This window comes from Cricetulus griseus, chromosome 2 (genome assembly GCF_003668045.3).
Source record: "Cricetulus griseus strain 17A/GY chromosome 2, alternate assembly CriGri-PICRH-1.0, whole genome shotgun sequence".
NCBI lineage: Eukaryota > Metazoa > Chordata > Mammalia > Rodentia > Cricetidae > Cricetulus > Cricetulus griseus.
The window spans coordinates 168,329,813-168,336,081 of record NC_048595.1 but is presented as its reverse complement, the minus strand read 5'-3'; the positions used below and the strand labels follow the sequence as shown (position 1 = coordinate 168,336,081).

Genomic DNA, 6,269 nt, shown 5'->3' with positions numbered 1-6,269 from the left:
GTTTTGCTAGTGATAAACACATCTCAGGGTTACTGAGAGTCAAATGCTGTCTTTGTACAAGGTAAGGAAGCATAGTGTTTATACACTAACCATTTGCACCATTAGCAAACAATCCACAAAATCATGTCTCACAGCCAGATCTGCCCCAGCCTGTCTTGTATTCTTGTAAATGTTTTATTGAGATATGGGGCATTCCTTTGTACTGCAGTAATAGTACTAAGGATCTGTGTTGGAAACTGTATGCTGAAAATCTTAAACTGGATTTATTGTTAACTCCAGAACTACTTTTAACTGTTTTCTAATTTTGTAAATGTTAATCTCTACTTGAAACTTCAATCTTAAAAAATATATATAAGACAGAATGCAAATAGCTAAAATCTGGCTTGGACTGAAGCCCTTAAAAGTCCTTAAAAATATGTTCTTTCTACTTTTCTCATTTACAAAGTGACCCCTTTATTAAGGAAATGACTTTCAATTTAATGTCTGTTAAATGGCCAAGACAAGTGTGTGTGTGTGTGTGTGTGTGTGTGTGTGTGTGTGTGTGTGTGTGTGTGTGTGTGTGTACGGAGGCCAGAAGACCACTTTTGGCTTTTGGTGTCAATCATACAGAACACTCTACCTTATTTTGAATAAGGGTCCAATTAAGCTAGGCTGGCTTGCCAACAAGCCCCAAATATCTGTCCATCTCCATACTCCCTGAGCTTGAACTACAATGCCTGGGTTTACAGTGGTATTAGGGATCCAACTCAAGACCTCATGTCTGTCCAGCGCAAGCACTTAACTAAATGAGGCATTTTCCCCAGTCCCCAAACAAACTAATCTTAATGAAAAACTATAACCTATGCAAAACTATTGGGAATGACTTTGCCTTCTAAATTGCTGACTTAGAAGCTTTGCAAATATTTTCTAACTGATGTTCAGCAGTACACTTTGTTGAAACTTCCTATCATTCTTTTCGTCTTTCTGAAGTATACTGATGAGAACAGGAGACAAAGAATTCCAGACTTAGCAGCTGCTTTGTGGTTTAGTAGAGAATAGTGTGTTTTGGCTGCCTTACTACCCTCTCACCAACTTCTTGGTTGGTTTCATGACAGTAGCCCCACATTGACCCTGACCATGGTCAATCCTAAATCCTAGGTAGTTTTCTGGTACCTAAGACAATAAACACTGGCCTCCATTATATGAATCAATTTTCCTCCACTTCAACTGCCCTCATCAGTAGATCTGTAGCACTCACAGAAGTGTATGTTGTCTACACTTAATGACAGTATAGAAGATTTTGTTATTGTTAAACAGATCACCTTGTTGTCTCGCTTTCTTTCAGAATAAGATCCTAAATGACTTTAGCATCGCCATGATTGTCTTCAGAGAAGCAGCATTCCCCAAAATAGACTGGCACTATGTGCTTCCTTAGGATAAGTCAATATTTAGATAGTACATAGAAAAAATACTGACCAAAGCTGTTTAGTGGGGTCAGAGGGATGGCTCAAAGCACTTGATCTTTTACAGGACCCATGTTTGATTCCTAAAGCCATGGTCAGGGCAGCACACAATGACATATTACTCCAGCTTCAGAGCATCTGACACCTTTTCAGGCCTCCCTTGACACTCATACACAGGGTGTCAAGCCTGTAATCCAAGTATTTAGGAGGCTGAGGCAAAAAGACAGATTGAGTTTCAGGGTTATATAGTGAGTGGTAGGCAAGCATTGTCTACAATTGTCTACAATTTATTTCTCAGAAAATAAAACAGATACACACACACACACACACACACAGAGAGAGAGAGAGAGAGAGAGAGAGAGAGAGAGAGAGAGAGAGAGAGAGAGAGAAAGAGAGAGAGAGAAAGAGAGAGAGAGAGAGAGAGAGAGAGAGAGAGATGAAAACAAGATGAATTCTTGTTGCCTCATGTTTAAAGGTATGCCTTGTTCAACCATCCATTAACCTCCATCACTCTCAGACTAGGCACCCCAAGTGTTCCAATTCTTGGAAAAGACAGCAGCTGTTTTTTTGGAGGGGGTGAATCATGAACTTAAGTAGGAAGAGGAAGTCATGATTACTGGTAGGCTTTTTTCAGATACACATCTTCTCTAGGCTGCTCTCAGCTGGCCAGTGAGATGCTGGAGAGATCCTGCAGGACTTTAAATTGGTTCATGTGCTGTTTGTGTTATGTTTTGTTAGGTACCATTCACCAATCCTCTTCGCAGAATGTCTGCTTTTCAAGAGATGGGCCTTCTGCTCAAAATGTTCCTCTCTGGCTCTTCAATGTGCACTGTGGCAGGTGTGCAATAAACCCAGCAGGTGCTCATAACTAAAGCTTCTGAAATTTGTCTTCAAACTCTACACAGGGCAGCTGTCACCCTGACCTTCTGCCCATCTGTTGTCTCCCTAGCTTAATGGCTGAAACTATGGAGAACTCAGCTCTCTGATTTCAAAAGTAGAATCTTCAAAACATGTGTGCAGATGGATCCTGTGATGACTTTCCAAAGTGTGGCCCAAGAGCAGAGCCGGAGGAGGCACTGCCAGTGAACTTGTCAGGACTACTGAACCAGAGGTCATAATGCAGGGTAAGTTATCTGTTTTTTAACAGGCAAATATAATGCATATAAAATACTGCTAGGTGATTTATATAGTTTAGTTTGTTTGTATTTTAAATCTGATATTTCTATTAAGTAAAGAAATACCACACATGGAATCCTTCCTCACAACACAGAAATATCATTTTCCCTAGTTATAGTACCTTCTTTCAAAACACACATTTGAAATGGGAGCTATGTCTTCCTACCACAGTTACTCTTGAAGACAAAGTACATAACTCACCTGGACCCTCTGTTTTGGCTCAGTAGAACCAAGCAAAGAATTTCTAATAGGATAGGATCCTGGGTTTTGTTTGATTACTTTCTGTCCCCAACATTTTTTGAATCCTGTTTCCTTAAACATATTTATTCTTCATTATTCCCTTCATTTTTCTCCTCCACTGAGAGACCCCCTAACCACTAAGTCAGTGAAATCTTAGGCTACTGAACTCATTTCCCTATTTTTATGCCTCTCAACTGGGCATTGGCTGTCAGGTGTTGTACTGAGCAGCCAGGGTACTTCTTTGGCACAATACAATTCTTCCAGCAATTCGGGGAAAAATACATTTTGTTCAAGTTTTACACCAAAGCCAGACAGATAAGCAGTCATATTAATTCCCTACTCAAACGCATGCTCAAGCTCCAGTGGATGGTTCAATAGGATGCTTGTCCACCTGTGTAGAGAGAACATCAGAAAGGAAGGGGTGTCTGTATGAGTGCAGGCACAGCACAGACTATGGAGGGAAAGCAGGATGGAAAGTATCAAGAGTCCCCTTCTTTCTCTACCTGCTGTGATGATTATTTTTATTTGACTAGTAGCTGTTATCCTGTATTAGGAAATCAGAGCATGTCAATGCTTGACTACACTGTGTATTCAAGGGCAAGTTAATTGATCTTAAAACCCTAAGAAGTTTCCAGTGAAACTCCCTGTGAGGTGAATGAGAAAAAGACAGTTAAAATGCTAAAGAGCTGAAAAATCAGCCAAAGTTTCCTACAGATGTTAAAAGGCAGTTGACATTGTGTGATATTTAGTTGATCTTCACTAGTGAAAGCAATCACTTTTGTCAAGATCTAAATACATGCTATTCTTTAAAACTTGCTCCACACATTAAAGTAAACACAAGGCTCAGCCAACAACTGTTTGTATATGGGGAAGGGGTTTAATTTTTTATTTTAATTTAATGTAGTAAAACAAGATAGTTGTCTTCTCTAATAACTGTCCTATGAATGTAACAATCATGTGTCCTGAATTTCCAGTATAGGCTCAATATTAACCTTCTAATCTTTATGAAGTATGTACAGATTCTAACTCAGCAGTGTGTGATTTTTGTGTTCTCAAGGAAAATAATTCTTACCATATTAAAAAGCACCACTTACTTTACTTCCAATAAAACACAATTCTTCTCTATTACAATGTTTTATTGTAATCTTGCTAACTAAAAATGTGTAAGGTGATTCTCCTCAATGTAAAAAAAAACTTTAATTACCAAAACTATGCAAAATTTCTTCTATTTTCATTACTCTAAAGCTACAAGCTGCTTTTTGATTTGTTAATTCACAAATATCCCATTTTGGATTGCTGTGTTTTACGCTGGACTGGATTATGGAAATATTTGTGTTGGTTCTAAAGCTGAAGACACTGATGCCCAAGGATTAAGTATCTCCCCACATATGACACATCTGAATAAAAGGTATCATAAGCATCAACAGCGGAAGGACTTAGATAGAAATATTGCTCTACTATTTCATATAATAAAATTGAAATTTTACTCGCTAACTGGTGAGTCAACTAGATAGGCAAATTATTGTTAGATATATGATACTTATCAATAGAAATGTGACACAGCAAATATGTCTATATTAATTCAAATAAGAAATTCCTGATGGCTGATAAAAAATAATTTCAATTTATTAGATGTAGTAGTTTGCATTCCTCTGTAAAACATGAAGAACTCATCATTCTTCAACTGACATGGTCACAAAGACAGCAAAGAGGGCTGGGTGTGTTCAGTATTCCACAGAACTCATTGCATTTCACTTTTGCTTTCTGAGAGCTCAGTAAAGAAGCTTATTTCTCTTTCAGATTGGAATTGATTTTGCTTTCCTCTGTATTAATTGGTTCTAATGTTTCTACGGTAGAGATGGTGTGGGAGCAGGTCCTTACTAAAATAAAAACATTAATAAAACCCATAAATAATCGCAAGGAAAAACATCCTTTACCCTTTCTCTTAACATGCATCTTAAATACAATTAAATTTCTCTAGCTCTGTAGTAGAGCTTGAGATCAGGGATAGTGATACCTCCAGAGTTCTGTTATTATGCACGATTGTTTTAATGATCCTATGTTTTTTTTGTTGTTGTTGTTGTTTTTCACATGAAGTTGAGTATTGTTATTTCAAGGTCTGTAAAAACTTGTGTTGGAATTTTGATGAGGATTGCTTTAAATCTGTAGATTGCTTTTGGTATGATGACCATTTTTGCTATGTTAATCCTACTGATCATTAAGCATGGGAGATCGCTCCATCTTCTGGTTATCTTCTCCAATTTCCTTCTTCAAAGACTTGAACTGCGTGTCACATATGTCTTCCACTTGCATAGTTAGAATTACCCCAAGATATTTATATTGATTGTGGCTCTTGTGAAATGTATTGTTTCCCTGATTTATTTCTCAGGTATTTTATTGTTTATATAAAAGAGGGCTACTGATTTTTTTTTTATTTTTGAGATAATGTTTTATCTAGCCACTTTACTAAAGGTATTTGTCAGTTGTAGTAATTCCCTGGTAGAATTTTGGGGGTTGCTTATGCATACTATCATGTCATCTGCAAATAGTGATACTTTGATTTCTTCTTTTCCAATTTGTATCCTATTGACCTCCTTCTGTTGTTTTATTTCTTTAACTAGGACTTCCAGTACTATATTCAATATATATGGAGAGAGTTGACAGCCTTGTCTTGTTTCTGATTTTAGTGGACTGTCTGTGAATTTCTCTCCATTTAATTTGATGTTGGCTCTCAGCTTGCTGTATATTGTTTTAATTATAATTAGGTATGTTCCTTGTATCTCTGATCTCTCCAAGACTTTTATCAAGAAGGAGTGTTGGATTTTGTCAAAGGCTTTCTAAGCATCTAATTAGATGATCATGTGTTTTTTTCTTTGTTTATACGGTGGATTACATTGACAGCTTTTAATAAAAATAGCATGGTATTAGAATATAAGAGCCAGATGGATCAGTTGAATGGAATCTAAGACCCAGACATAAATCCACACACCTATGGACACCCAATTTTTGACAAAGAAGCCAAAATTGTACACTGGAAAAAAGAAAGCATCTTCAATAAGTGATGCTAGCATAACTAGATATCATCCTATCTATCACTCTAAACAAGATTCAAGTCCCAGTTGATCAAAACCTCAGCATAAATCCAGTTACAGTGAATCTGACAGAAGAGAGAGTGGGCAGTAGCCTTGAACACATTGACACAGGAGACTACTTTCTGAATAGAACACCAGTAGCACAGACACTCAGTTCGACAATTAATAAATGGGACTTCATGAAACTGAAAAGCTTCTGAAAGACTAAGGATGGTGTCAAAAGGACAAAATGACAATCTACAGAATGGGAAAAGATCTTCACCAACCCCACATCTGACAGGGGGCTGATCTCTAAAATATATAAGGTACTCAAAAAACT

General features: G+C 37.3%; 1 protein-coding gene and 1 long non-coding RNA gene across 6 annotated transcripts in view; one reads left to right on the top strand and one right to left on the bottom strand.

Annotated features, from left to right (window-relative positions):
* The window catches only part of Dcc (DCC netrin 1 receptor), a 1,088,579-nt gene that overhangs the window by 63,628 nt on the left and 1,018,682 nt on the right, over positions 1-6,269 (bottom strand). The gene's annotated exons all lie outside the window — the stretch shown is intronic.
* Positions 1-6,269, top strand: part of LOC118238335 — a 50,313-nt gene that overhangs the window by 27,663 nt on the left and 16,381 nt on the right. Inside the window, exons 2-5 of one of the 5 annotated variants that reach the window (XR_004768321.1) lie at positions 11-61; positions 1,960-2,061; positions 2,181-2,280; positions 2,392-2,566. This is a non-coding gene — a long non-coding RNA (uncharacterized LOC118238335). Of the gene's footprint in view, positions 1-10; positions 62-1,959; positions 2,062-2,180; positions 2,301-2,391; positions 2,567-6,269 lie in introns of all 5 variants that reach the window. The other 4 variants (XR_004768319.1, XR_004768322.1, XR_004768318.1 and 1 more) reach the window with 4 other exon arrangements.